We start from the raw sequence: 15139 nt of genomic DNA, 5'->3' as shown, positions 1-15139 counted from the left end.
TACAGATTTGTTATTTAATCTCCAGTTCCTAATCAATTTTGCCAGTTGTTCCACTAATGTCCTTTGTAACAACAATAACAAAATTCGTTAGTCCAGGATCATTTGTTAAATTTAGCTGTTATGTCTCATGTCCCTTTAGCCTCCTGTAATTAGGAACAGATTTTCACTCTTTATCTTTTATGAGTTTAACTTTTTTTTTTTATTTTAGCATTTTTGAAGGGTTCAGGTCATTTATTTTGTACAGTGTTTTCCAGTTTGGGTTTGTCTGATGTTTTTTCTTGATAAAATTCTGGTTATGCATTTTTGGCAGGAATATCAAAGAAATGAAATGGTATCTTAGTATATCTTATCAGGAAGAATATGACCCATTACTGGTGATGTTAATATATGAAAGTATTTTGAATAGGTAAAATGCATAATTACGAAGATGTTTCATGGAAGCCTTGCTGTAATATGGTTCGTGTTTCCTTGAGGGGAGATTGCTTTTTTATATAAGGTTTTTTTTTTTTCACATGCACATTTAACCCACTTTGGATATTGTGTACACAACTACATAGTAAGTTTTCATTGTGGCCTAGCCGTGCGCAGTCTGTTTGGGTTGCTGTCTTTAAGAAATCTACCATATAGAGGAGTGAATGAAATTAATTATGTCCTGTAAAAGAGGTAGAAATAAAGTGTTCAAGATATTAAAAGAAGGCAATATTAGTCCCCTTGGGATAACAGAGGAAGATGTGCATAGTAACTGTATTAATAGTAACTATAACATTTATTGAGCAGAGTATATACCATACCCTCTGTCAGGTGTTTTACATGAATTAGCTGACGTCATAATTTTCACGACGATTCTGAAATACGTACTATTATTATTTCTGTTTGTATAGATGAAGAGGATACAAAACCACTGTATTTAGGATCAGAAGAGCTATATTTGAGTCTTGATCCTGCTGTTGTCTGCATATTGGTTAGACGAGTACTTTTTGAATTGATATTTTTTTTAAGGTTTTATTTATTTATTTGACAGAGATAGAGAGACAGCCAGTGACAGAGGGAACATACTCAGGGGGAGTGGGAGAGGGAGAAGCAGGCTCCCAGCAGAGCCCCGAGCCTGACATGGGGCTTGATCCAGGACCCTGGGATCATGACCTGAGCCAACGGCAGATGCTTAACACCTGAGCCACCCAGATGCCCCTCTAGAATTGATTTGATGAGCTATTAATAGAATTAATAGTTGTTCATTGACAAAAGGGTTCGTGATAAACTTGTGTTTGGGAGATACTGTGTACTGTATTCCCTAATTGAGGAAACAAAAAACATTAGCTCTGTAGCTTAATGTGTCCATCTAGAGAGAAGTATCTTCTGCCCTCTGTTATCCCATTTTCATGTATTCATAGCTCTTCTCACTGGCTGTATTGTATTTATTTGCTTTTTTGTTAGTTGACTGTCCTCTCCACTACTAAGAATGCTCCATGAGAGCAGGCATTTTATTTCTCTTGTTCACTGTTGTAACCTCCAAACCCAGATAAGGGCCTGGTATATGGTGGCATTTAGTAAATTGTTTGGTGAGGGAAAGCGTGTCTCAGACTTGTTATAAAACAATACCTGTTTTAACTTTAACCCAGCATTTTGAGGTGTATTTGACCATAATCATCTTTTTCTTCGTGGAACACTTAGAAAAATCTCAGAGAACATTAACATTCCATGGAACAATTTGAGAAATGCTAGTGTGGTAATTTAGTTTACAGTTTCAAAATATAATAGTCCCATTTATGAAATTCAGTATTCTGCTTACTTATATAAGTGTTTGGAGAAAATTAGAGATGCAGTTTTTGTGATTTCTATTTTAGGATATAGTTAACTTGTAATTTTTTATGTTACTGAAAGAACAGTTGCTAAGATAATTCAAACCAGTGAATAACTTTAAATCACTTATTTTTAGTAACAGGATTTATTTAGTTTCTTTGGCAGCAAACTGACTGACCTAATTATGCTTTATATTGGCTAATACAAAAAATAATTTGACTCAAGCAAGGCAGTTAACCTCTTGAAGATGTGGTACTTTTATGTGCTCAAGTACAGCATCTATTGTATTAGGCCCTTGTTTGGAAGTAGAGTATTTCTTTAAAAAGGGAAAGTATACCTTCAGCTTTTGCAAGAACAACAGGGTCAAGAGATGGACATATGACTCTTCACTTAGGTGATCCGTGCACCAGCGTCTGCTTGCCCCGTAAATAATACGACAAACTTCAGCAATCTGCTTTGCTTACCTGTATAAATATTTAAATAACCATAATCATCCATGTTTCAGTCTATAATGGAAGAGATTCTTTTATAGAAACAAAATCTAGGACACCTCAAAGTTTGCAACAAACTATAGATGATAATGTCTCGAACAGAGTGGCTGGACCAGCTGAACTTAAAGTGAGAAAGGGGGACTGCCCATCTTGTGTAGCTTTTGTCCCAATCTTTTGAGTTCTCTTCCAAAGCTGTTCTTTGCTAAAACTTTGAAGTATTGAAGTACATTTTCCTCTCCTCACAAGGGAAGCTACATTCCCATATATGTTGTCGTACCTGTCCTGGTGGCTCAGTTACCACCTAGACTGTTGCTGGAGGCTATAAATATAAACTTGGAGGATTAAGGGGTAGAAAATAAATATAGAACTATGGAAACTTGCTAGGTGACTTAGAAAAGTCATTGACATCAGTGACGTTTGAATATGACTGAAGTGAAGGCTATATGCGGAGAGAAAATATACTATGCCACCATTTATGATGAGAACATATTTTCTACACAGAATTCGTCAAGATATTTATTTTTTAATTTTTAATTTTTTAAAAAATAAGCTGCATGCCCAGCATGGAGCCCAATGTGGGGCTTGATCTCACAACCCTGAGATCAAGGCCTGATCTGAGATCAAGAGTTGAACTCTTAACGGACTGAGCTATCCAAGTGCCCCCATCAAGATTTTTATAAAAATGAGTTCAAAAGGAAACTTTTCCGTTTGATGGCAGTAAGAATCAAAATAAGAAAACCTCACAAGAAGGGAAACTCAGGAAACTTCTCTTTCCATGTGAAAATTGCCCTTGAACATCTTTTTGTTAACATGCAGTTTAAGGTTCATATTTTATCAAAGAGTCTGCCCCCTTGTTTCTTTTTTTTACTCTTGCCTTCTCTCCCCACTCCCTTTTCTTGCTTCATAAATACATACATAGTAAATAGTCTAAGGATAGATTTGTCTGATTGCTTTGGAAATAAGAGTATCCTTATTTATAAATATAGTGGATTCTTTTTATTTTGCTATTTATAAAACAACACTGATAAATTGGAGGCTTGAATCCAACCCAATGTGACTTCATAGAACAGTGTTTATGGGAACCACATAGCATAAAGTTCTGGCTTTTTTTTTTTTTTTTTAAGATTTTATTTATTTATTTGACAGCGATAGAGACAGCCAGCGAGAGAGGGAACACAGCAGGGGGAGAGGAAGAAGCAGGCTCATAGCGGAGGAGCCTGATGTGGGGCTCGATCCCATAACGCCGGGATCACGCCCTGAGCCGAAGGCAGACGCTTAACGACTGCGCTACCCAGGCGCCCCAAAGTTCTGGCTTTTGATTGATTATTTTCCATTTTTTGTTCTTCTGTGTCTGCTTACTCTGTGTAACCTTTAGTGTTAAATATAGCAGGAATGCTTAATAAGAACAAAGTGTTTTATAAAGTGTTATGTGAGGCTGCCTATTTCAGTATTTGTGAAATGTGTCATACTTGAACTCATGTGGCATATCCTTTAACTCTGACTCCACTGATATATTCCAGAATTGAACAAATCACAACATATTTCACTTTTCACTAGTATTTTCATGAGTCGGTCATAATTGATAGGGCTAATTTTTGAGGTGCTACCAATTTTGAGGTTTCTAATTCATATATATAATATGTGTTATGTTAATTAAACTTTATATTGGAGTTATTTTTAGATTTTTCAACAGAGATTAATTTTCATCTTCAGGGATTGTAACGTGAGCATTTTTACTTGAGGGCATATTCTTGAAAATTAAGTTTGAGTTTTCCCAGATCAAAAGTATGGTATTCACCAAAAAGTTATATTTTAAAAATGTTAATTTCTGTTCGTTTCCTTTTTTTTTTAAAGATTTATTTATTAATTTAGGCAAAGAGAATGTGATCATGCGTGCATGGTGGGAGGGTCAGAGGGAGAGAATCTTTAGGCAGACTCCCTGCCTGACATGGGTTTCGATCCCAGGACCCTGAGATCATGGCCTGAGCTGAAACCAAGAGTCAGACGTTTAACCTACTACCCAGGTGCTTTCTTTCTTCTTCTTCTTCTTCTTCTTCTTCTTCTTCTTTTTTTTTTTAAAGATTTTACTTTTTTAAGTAATCTCTACACCTCTGCACCCAGTGTGGGGCTTGAACCCACAACCCCGAGATCAAGAGTCACATGCTCTAGCAACTGAGCCAGCGAGGCACCCCTAGTTTTATGTTTCTTGATGTAACTTTTATTATTTTATATCACACTCTTCTATGTAAAACATAGACAATATCTTGTTTCTTAAGCAATTATGAAACTAGGATATTTATTATCTTATGTTTACCTTCATACAGTTAATCTATTTATGTATCTGTATATATGTATCTATTTATGTAATCTGTCATTTTATAAGTCATGATTCAATAGATCTGAACTGCCAACTTTTAAAGATGAGGAAATATTTATCCTTAAATTGTCCTTATATAACTTTTTTTTCTTCTCTTCCCTTCCTAACTTTTGTTAGTTGTATCATATTTGCAGGTTAGTGGTAATAACACTTTAAATCCTGTTCTGGCATCCTAATTTCCTTCTAATTTTATTCTTAGTTCTTAGTTCTATGGTTAAATAGCTTAGAAGTTTGTTACCAGTTAAATAGCTTAGAAGTTTGTCACCAGTTACTTTACCATGGCTTTTTCAGCTTTGCTTGGCTAACTGAATTCTTCCTTTAATAGAGTCCTCTGAAAGGACCTATGGAAATAATGTTCCTTGAGTTTTGCATGTTCATAATTGAATAGTGATTTTGTATTTGGACAGCAGTTTGCTTAAGTGTTTAATCCTTGGGTCATGCTTTCATTAGGAAGTTCTTTTAATAGTAATCTTTTCTGTTCTAGAGTTGAAGTTGGAGGCCTGCCTGATTTTCTTTTCTTTTTTCTTGTGACAATATTTTTGCATGTCTTTTCTGGATCAATTTTTTTCTGAGACATGGTGTACCCTTTCAATAGATTTATCTGTTATCTATCTATCTATCTATCTATCTATCTATCTATCTATCTATCTATCTCTACACCTAACTTGGGGCTCAGACCCGCAACCTGGACATCAAGAGTCACACACTCTTCTGACTGAGCCAGCCAGGTGCTCCTTCAATATATAGATTTAGTTTTTCTTTATTTTATGATTTTAGTAAATCTTTTTGGAATTACATCTTCAAATATTTGTCTCTCCTGTTTCTGTGATGGTCTTTTTGGGCTCCAGTTATTCATATGTTGGATATCCTGTTTTTTACATCTATTATTTCCTCTCTAACCCCCTCTTAAAAATTTTTTACTTTCCTTTTCCTTTTTTTTTAATCCTCTGTGTTCATTTTCAGAAATGTCTATTCCCTGTAGCATTTTTTCCAGTTTCAACAGCATTCATATGATTGTTTCATTTTTTTCCAGGTCTTTTCTAAATTGTTCAAGTTTATGTTACATAATTTCCTATCATCTAGACATCTTTTACCTGAGCTCCTATATGTCAGTGTTATGCTTTTTCTCTTTAACGTTTTTTTATTACAGCAAAAGTTTTAGCTACAATTTTCATTACTTTGTGGCAATATTTTTATGATAAGAGGGTTTGTTTTGTTTGGTTTTGTTTTGTTTTTGGGCTACTAATAGTTTTTCCTTTAATTTTCTTCCTTTTTTTTTTTCGTAACTTTGTATGGATTTGTGCTTGTTCCTTTGTGATAACTCATCTGGAAATGTGAGTTTTTGCGTGGTCAGTTATTTTTAGGAGATTTTTAATAGGAAGGAGCTAGAGCCACATTCCAGACTAGCTAGTGTTCCAAAAACCCTAGTTAGGGTTTTTGGTTGTTGAGTTCATTTAGCTATTTTACCAGTCACTGGGCACAGGCGGCAGTTGTGGGGTTTTTGCAATGCAGCTTCCCTTCTATGGAAGCAAAAACAGACTACGATTACAAATGTAGTTTCTTTGTGTGATTCCTGGTTAGACCCTGTTCTTCTGACTTTCAGATTTCAACTGGGTCCAGGATGTTCTGTTGACGGCCCATGAATCCTATCCCACTGCTGGGAATTTATGTTTTGCAACTCAGAGTGAGCCTCTCACCTTTGAGGAGTTTACTTTGCTAGCTCTTTCTGAGATGTACAGCTGAGACATCTCTCCCCTTCCTCCCTTAAGTACCCAGGATTGACCTCCTTTCTTTAGGAAGCTCTTATACCTGTTTTTGGTCTGGAGTTTTAGCTGGATCCGGTTTTGCTAAAAATGGAGAGTGTGTTTTTATTTCTTATTTTCTTTGCTGATTTTGGATTAATTGCTTTTGGATGCTTTCTAAGAAGAGTAAGGGAAAATGCTTACTTTATGGCCCAGTAGTAAAATTGGAAGTCCATATTAATTTTTAAAGTAGAACAAAAATTCTTGATTTCAGTATTTTGCAATGATGTAATATTCTAGTATATGGTAGAGATAGACCTAGATGGGCTTCCCCTCAACACCCACCCCACCCATATAGTGCAATCTCTGTTCTCTTTAGATACTGTAGAGCAGTGCTACACAAAATGTCAGTTTGTTGATATAAGGTGCTTAAGCCAGAATGTAAATCAGTGCAGTGCTTCCTTTATTATAATGAGAAGTCTCACTTTAAGAAAAATGTCAGTGGAACTAAACAGTGTGCTTAGGGACATAATTGATTTACATTCTGGTCAAATCTTCTTACCTTGTTGAGAACTGGGGACAGCTTGCAGATTGACAGCCAGTTTATGAACAATATTGAGTATCACTGCTGTACATTATGGATGTGTGGCTGTCAAACTGGATCATTGCATACATAGTTAATGCAGTTGTCTGTTCATTCTTCATAATTACTATTACCATTGGTCAATTAATTGTAAATGATCTTCACTGGTTAGTATGCTAAAATAGAAGTGTTGCTTCTATATAAATAGGAGCCCCTGGGATGAAGGATAGTTTGCTATATACTTTTTCTCTGATAGGGACTCTTCAGTGTAATGATTTATTTCTCTAAGCCCTAACATGGAGAGCATACTTACAGAGGTGGTTTTTCTATAAGGAGAATACTGTTATATGAATGTTTCAAAAATGTGAATTGGATAATTACGTAAGGTGGTAGAATTCAGTGTTAGAGCTCTAGAAGATATAAATTTAGGGGTATGCTATCTGAATCAAATGTTGGTCTTGATTCTGTTGCTGAGGAGACATATGAAAAAATAATATATAATAAGATGGTAAAATTTCAGGGTTTTGTCTAAGACTTTCATGTGATTGAAAGATGTCTTTTTCTGGCTATAGTCACCAGTGTCTAACTGGCCATTAGAATTCTCTCTTTCTGGGGGTGCCTGGGTGGCTCATTTGGTTAGGCGCCTGACTCTTGATTTTGGCTTGGGTTGTAATCTCGGGGTTGTGGGATCAAGCCTCACGTCATGCTCCTCGTTTGGTGTAAAGCCTGCTTGGGATTCTCTCTCTCCCTCTGCCCCAAGCCCCCCCTTTAGAAAAAAAAAAAAAGAATTCTCTCTTTTTATCAGAAATGATGAGACCTGTCAGTGGCAACATGTAGAATTAGATTGGGGTATTGATCACAACTTTTTTGTTATATTCCTAACATTAATGGATTTTGCCCACGAGGCCATGGTTTTTCCCATTAGTATACATCTTTAAGCTTGTTAGTCATTGGGTAGACATGAGGTACTTGATAAGAAAGAAATGTAATTCATAGTTACATTTTTTCTTAATTTTTCTAAATATTTAAAAACTTTCCTAAATATCAATACAATACTTCAAACTAAACATTCATGGCCAAGACACAGTGTGGGACTCTATCCAAATATATAGAGAAAATGGTTTGAAATGATGCCTTTATCCTTGACAGGAAAGTCTTACTTTATAACCATTCCAATTATAAACTTTAATTATGAGATAAATAACTGTGGGCAGTCCTACTTATCCAGTGATGTTCTTGAAATAATTCTACATCCTTCCCAGTCAGGTTACCAAAGTGAATTGTTTCAAGAATGTCACTGATAGTAACTAATGTTTGCTGTCATTGGAGTTAGTATAGTATTTTAATAGTTTTGCTATCTTGGGTATAGATAAAGCCTTGGAAAAACATAAACGCTGAATCCATATCGAATAACTTAGCCAAAAAATAAAAAAATAAAAAAAGAGAGAGAAAGGGAGAGAAATCCCTTGTCATTGCAGTCTAGTTTCTTTCCTAATGCCACAAGATGTCAGTGTAACCACAGGACCAGAGAAATACTGCAGTAGATAAATGGCTTATGAATGTTTTAAATGTATATATAAAAAAAGTTTTATACATATTAGGTATACAATGAAAATATTATTTTGTTGAATTGTATAGAAAAACAAAGTGCATAATGCAGAATAGAGTACATGTAGAACTTAAAAAGCATAGGTACAGTTAAAAATTCATATATAAGTCATATGTACTAATAGAACACATAGGTGATCTCTGAATGTTCTCAGAAATTGCCAACCTGCTGCTATAGCAAGAGGAGATGGACAGTCTGTGGTTGAACTGTCCACTTCAACCTCACTGACTGTGATGTTTCTCAGTAGAATCATTGTCAAAATCGGAGCTTTAAAATGAAAGAGTATATTTCTAGCTTATAGATGTAAAACTCCGCTCACTGTGATTTGCATTTGGGATAGCACTTGTCTGCAGTAGTTCCTTAGAATATGTGGTCACATTAGGCATTTTCCCAAAAGAACATTCAGTAGGATAATTACATTTTAAAAAGTTCCTCTTTTAAAAATCTATTCTTTAATGAATGTTGCATCATGTGATGATCATTATTTAGTATTTCTAGTTAGAACTTACTATTCCTAGTTAGATTTATTACTTACATGTATGTGTAGGTTTGCCATATTTGTCCCAATTGAGAATCCTATGTTGAGTTCATGCCTTCATGAAGTCTTTATCTGGGGCTGTGGACTGCACTTAATGTGCTCCATGACTCAACTAAATTTTGATTTTGGTTAGAAATTTTATATGGGTCAAAGACTCTTTCAGTTCCTTGATTTCTTTTTCAAAAATATTTTGTTACTCAGGATGCTTTCCCAGATTACTTCTTTTTCCCATTAACTTAGGAAATGGAGAAACTTGTTTCTTCAGCAGTATAAACTGTCTCCCTAGAAATTATTGAAATTGTCATCCTTGTTTTCTTAGGCTTTTGCTCTTACAGGCTTCTCCAGGACTGTAATATAACCTCTTGTGGGAAGGGCAGTGTCCCTTCCCTCAGAGCTTAAGGTTTTTCTTTTCTACTACTGTCTCAGGTGGAGTCTTAGAGACTATACCTGTTTGGATTGAAGGGAGGAAAGCCCTTCTCCCATCTCTCTGTGTACCCCAGACATTTTAAGCTCTGCTTTCCAGAGTGGGGTGTTTTATTCATCTTTATTCTTTATCCTTGAGCTCTGGTCTCTGTTGAATGCTGGTGTAATACCAAATCATTATGATTCTGCTTTCTTTTTCTTTGTGGGAACCACAGTACTTTTGTAGGTTCTAGAATTACTCATTTCCTTTCTGTCCTTGAACACAAGCCATACTGGTGGCCTGGTTCTCTGTCCCCATTGCAGGCATTCATGTATCTAAGACAGATGTGCGTAGTATTCTAGATTAAATTCCAATTCAGTTAAATTCTAAACTCTAGACCAATGCTGTCCCATAGAACTTGGAAATGTCCTATATCTACGCTGTCCAGTATGATAATCACTAGCTATGTATGGCTCTTGAGCACTTCAAATGAGGCTAGTTTGATTGAGGTACTCAAATTTTAGTAAATTATTTTTAATTAATTTAAATATTTAAATATTATTTTCTTTTAAATCCAGTATAGTTAACATACAGTGTTATATTAGTTTCAGGTATACAGTATAGTGATTCAGCAATTCTATACATGACTCAGTGCTCATCTTGTTAACTGTACTCTTAATCCCCATCACCTATTTCACCCAGCCCCCCACCCACTTCCCCTCTGGTAACCATCAGTTTGTTCTCTATAGTTGAGAGTCTGTTTCTTGGTTTGTCGCACTTTTTTTCCTCTTTGTTCATTTGCTTTGTTTCTTAAATTCCACATATGAGTGAAATCATATGGTATTTGTCTTTCTCTACTGACTTATTTTGCTTAGCATTATATTCTCTAGATTCATCCATGTTGTTGCAAATGGCAGGATTTCATTCTTTTTTATGGCTGAATAATATTCCATTACACACACACACACACGTATATATGTTATGTGGTATATAATATATATGTGATATATATCACATCTTCTCTATGTGTTCATCTATTGATGGACATTTAGGTTGCTTCCGTAGTTTGGCTATTGTAAATAATGCTGTAATAAACATAGGGATGCATATATCTTTTTGAATTACTGTTTTCATGTTCTTTGGGTAAATACCCAGTAATGGAGTTACTGGATTATATGGTAATTCTATTTTTAACTTTTTGAGGAACCTCCATACTGTTTTCTACAGTGGCTGCACCAGTTTGCTGTCCCACCAACAGTGAACAAGCGTTCCTTTTTCTCCATGTCCTTGTCAACCTTATTGTTTCTTGTGTTTTTGATTTTAGCCATTCTGACAAGTGAGGTGATATTGTGGTTTTGATTTATAATTTTAATTAATTTAAACGTAAACAGCTACTTGTGGCTAGTGGCTTCTGTATTGGAGAGTGCGGCTGTTCATGCATCCTTAACTGAGCAGTAGTGCTCTTCTGTCTTTGAAGTGTTTGTCTCCCTTGTGCTAGCCTGGGTTACTAGGTGGGTCCCACAGGGTGTACAGAGGGAGGGAGCAGAGAATCACCAGCTTACCCAGTCAGCTTTGCTCCAGCGAGGTGCTAGAAGTTGCAGCAGAATTTTCCTCATTATCCTCAGTTGATTAGGTGATTATCAGGGTTCTATCTTCTTTGTTAGGCTTAGTTCCTGCTATCAAGGGCTTACCATCTAATTGGGGTTATTAAAATAGCAATTCAAGGCACACTGTAATAGGTGCTGTAAGAGGCACAAAGTATTATGAAGGTGAGTTCAGTCCTAATTACTGCTATTATTCTGCTGTAGATTCATCTACTTTCTTGTCTCTTCTCCCTCTCTGTTTCTTTAGGTTTTAAAGAATTTTTAATTAATATATAAAATGTAACTTTAAATTATATTATTAAGTAAGAGTGTGCAGTTAAATTTTTATTCTGATGCGTTTTTAAAAATTCACATTTATGCACATTAGGAATATTTCAGATATGCAAAATGTTTTTGGAATACCCATTTGAAATTCTCTTCAAAATTTGTGGCAGTCTTAAATATAAAGACAAGTGAAATAAATTGCCACGTACCTGACACTGAACTTCCAGTAGTTTTCAACTTAGGGCAAATCTTGTTTCATTTATAGCTCTACTTACTGTCTCTACTCCATTATTTTGAAGGAAACCCCATTCATCATATAATTTAACACATAAATATTTGTGTAATGTACCTGTGAAGGATAAGCATATTTCTTTAAAAAACTAGCACAATGCTATTATTGCTCTTAAAGATAACAGTAATTCATCAGTATGATCAAACATCCAAGTGGTGTTCGAATTTCCCCGATTGTCATATATATGTTTATGTGTATTTTTCAGATTGTTGAAATCAGGATCCAGTTAAGGTCTCTGCATTGTAATTAGTTTATTTGTCCTTTATTTCATTTGTAGTATAATGTTTCATCATTTCTACCTCATGTAATGTTTGTTACCTGTTCACTGATTTTAGAACAAAGTCTTGGACGGGTGAGTAGTCAGTAGTCTTAAGCATGTGCCAAGAATGCTAATGGTGTTTTAAAAGAATGTGATATATTTCCATGAGTTGCCTTAATTTTTTTTGCTCCTCAGACACCATCTTGTGCACTGATTGTTACTGATGCTCATGTGAGCACATGTTACTTGAAGATTCTGATTGGGAGATATTATGATGTCAGACATACTCAGTATGATACCACAAGAATACAAGGGGACTTACATAGTTTCATGCTGCTGAAATGTCTGGTCCTAGTTATTTGCAGCCATGAAGTAGTTTCTTTTTCTTCCTCCTTCCTTTCTTCTCTTCTCTTCTTCAAAATATCTTATAGGATACTTTTCATGTATATGGCCATCCTAGTATCACATAGAAATTAGTTTTATTTGATGATATCCACAAATCACTGTTTCTCTGCTCAGAATCACTTGAATTGTGGAAATGCTTCTAAATCAAAAGAAGTTGGTACTACCACCTTATTGAGGAAAAGAAATAAATTTTCGATTAGTGCCTATACTGCATACAAATACACAGGCATGGTTTAATAATAATATTCCTTCAAAAGTAAATAATTCTTCAGCCTCGTCATAACGATTAGGTTGCTGAAGTATTTTGCAGTACAGCACGTTAATAGGCTTCTAGGATATGATTGGCAATGACAATAAACACATACACTTAAATTATAAATTCTGTTCCAAATTTAGGCGAATAGAAATTAATTTCCAATAAAGACTTTGCTGGATTAGATCATGGAAAAATACAGAAAATCTGTAAACACTGATGAGTGTAAGGATTCTTTGTTGTTGTTGGATTGGGAGGAAGGTATTTGAGTTGTAGTCTTTGGTGACTGTTGAGTGTGAAGTCAGTGACTGTGTATAGTCCCAGTATGGCCAGGAAGAAAGTATGCAGTTTGTTGTCTTGGATTTTAAGTCTTTCAAAATTTGTCATTGTCAGTAGCTGCAGCCTATTCTTACTGAAACATGAGAAAATGAACAATTGATACTAATTAAACAGTCGAAGGAAATGTCTTTAGAGTCAGTGAAAACTTGGACAGGAAATAGAAGGACAAGAAAGAGCATAAAGGTTCTGTGTTAACAGCTTCTGCCTATAGGCCCAGTTGTGTTTTTTGGAAGAGAGGAAAATCTGGCAAATGAATGGCTGTTTGTATAGGTAGTGACCATGGAAAGAGAGGATTATGGGCTTTGGACTCCTTTTTTGGGATGGGAAAACAGAGTGTATGTTTTGTAAGGCTGGTTGACAAGATCAGTATAGTTGTGGAGGAGGAAAGATAAACATGTTTATTTAAACCAATAAAATTGGTCATAGGTCATTATTCTGGAGAAAGTAAATCGGACAATAAGGCTTACTGGGGCCAGCAGGTGGATTGTAAATGCTGAGGCCTAGAGAATGTTAGGGACTATTGAGGAAGATGAAAGCCAGTGTAAAGGGACAGCCACTAGTTGCTCCAGCCCAGTGTTGCCAGATTGCAAGGTACTTGGAATATGGATATCTGTTGTTGTTTTTTTAATGTGACATTTCCCAATTTTTGAATATTGCTTCAACTATAAAACAAAACAAATGACCAACAAATGAACAAAAACCAAATAAAACTGTGGGACCAAATAAAACACACGGGATAGAATCCAACTGGTAAGCTGTTCAGTTTGTGACCCTCAGTCGAATATATTTATTTGTTGTTTACAGAACACAAACTAATGGATAGATAAAGGCATACTTTTTTGTTCCCTGGAAGATGACTTCAGAGGTCTGGCTTTTTCTGCACCCAGCAGATCCCTTTGATCATAATGAGGAAGCAGGACTGTGTTCCAGACATTTGAATCATCTGTCTGCCCCTTCAGTGCTGCTTCACTAATTCCATAGTCTTTTCTATATGCTTCTCTACTCTGGGTTGTAACATAGGATCTGAAATCTTATTAGAGGTAAATGGTGTAAAACGATTGAGTCCTCACGCAGGTATTATATAAGAATTTCTGTCTTATGGTATTTAAATGTAATTTTGAATTGCTCTTTGGGCTGAAATTCCGTTTAAAGGCAGATATTTAAAGTGAGCTTGAAGATTGTGGCCTTGAGTCACAACAGCGGAAGTATCGTCTTGTGATAAAAAATTCGTAAATTTTGGAAATACTACTGTACAAATTCTTGAAATATGATATCTAGTTGAAAAAATTGTTAATAGTGAGACAGACTAGTAGATGTATGCTGAAAAGGAGGTGTCTGTATTAACAGCGTAGATACCACAAATTTCATTTTTTCTATTTTTATTTATTGTATAAACAATAGCAGATTTTAAGAAGAAAAAAATTGTCCCGTATCCTTCACATTTGTATCTTTAAGAATTCCCTGCAATTCCTTATGGGTAGGTATTTTATGTAGTTTATACGGAAATTCATGTAGACATTTTATAATTTAAAGAGGCACTTTACATTTTATATAATGCATCATACATATATCCAGTTTACATTTTTTTCACTTAATCTGCTGTAAGCATTTTTTTAAATATTTCGATACTGTCTTAATAGTTGTGGTTTTAGATATTATTTTAGTCTACTGAAGGTATTATATCATAATATTAGACATTTAGACTTTTTGTTTTATTCCTAGTCACTTCATGTTGGAAAAAATAACTATGAAATTTTTCTACACAACAAATTTCACTCGAAGAATTACTAAATAAAAAATAAGGATTTTATTACACTTTCATATTAACCTTATTAAATCACTGAAACGTTGGTAAATCATCACAAGGACACCATTTGTATAACATATATGCTAATTTAAGAAATATTACCTATGTTATATGTTTTCCCATATCTGTTTATTTCTTGTACTTTCTTTTTTTATAAATTTATCTATTCATGTCACTCATCTATAAGATTCTTCATGTTTTCCTTACTGATTTTTATGAATTCTTTATATTATTAAGCTTATTTTTATGTTTGGTGAAAATTATTATTTCCCTGAGTACTTGTTTCCTTACTACTTTTTCAATTCTGTTGTATATGTATCTGTTGAAATCCCTTTATCTTTTACTTTGTGATTGTGTCTATGGCATTAAGGTT

General features: G+C 34.8%; 1 protein-coding gene across 6 annotated transcripts in view; it reads left to right on the top strand.

The window, feature by feature from the left end:
• ASB3 (ankyrin repeat and SOCS box containing 3) overlaps positions 1-15139 on the top strand; it is a 101523-nt gene that overhangs the window by 36820 nt on the left and 49564 nt on the right. The window lies entirely within an intron of this gene.

Source organism: Ursus americanus, chromosome 7 (assembly GCF_024610735.1).
Source record: "Ursus americanus isolate L20-20 chromosome 7, mUrsAme1.1.p, whole genome shotgun sequence".
Taxonomy (NCBI): domain Eukaryota; kingdom Metazoa; phylum Chordata; class Mammalia; order Carnivora; family Ursidae; genus Ursus; species Ursus americanus.
Note: the sequence above shows the minus strand (reverse complement) of the source record. Positions and strands in the feature narration are given on the sequence as shown.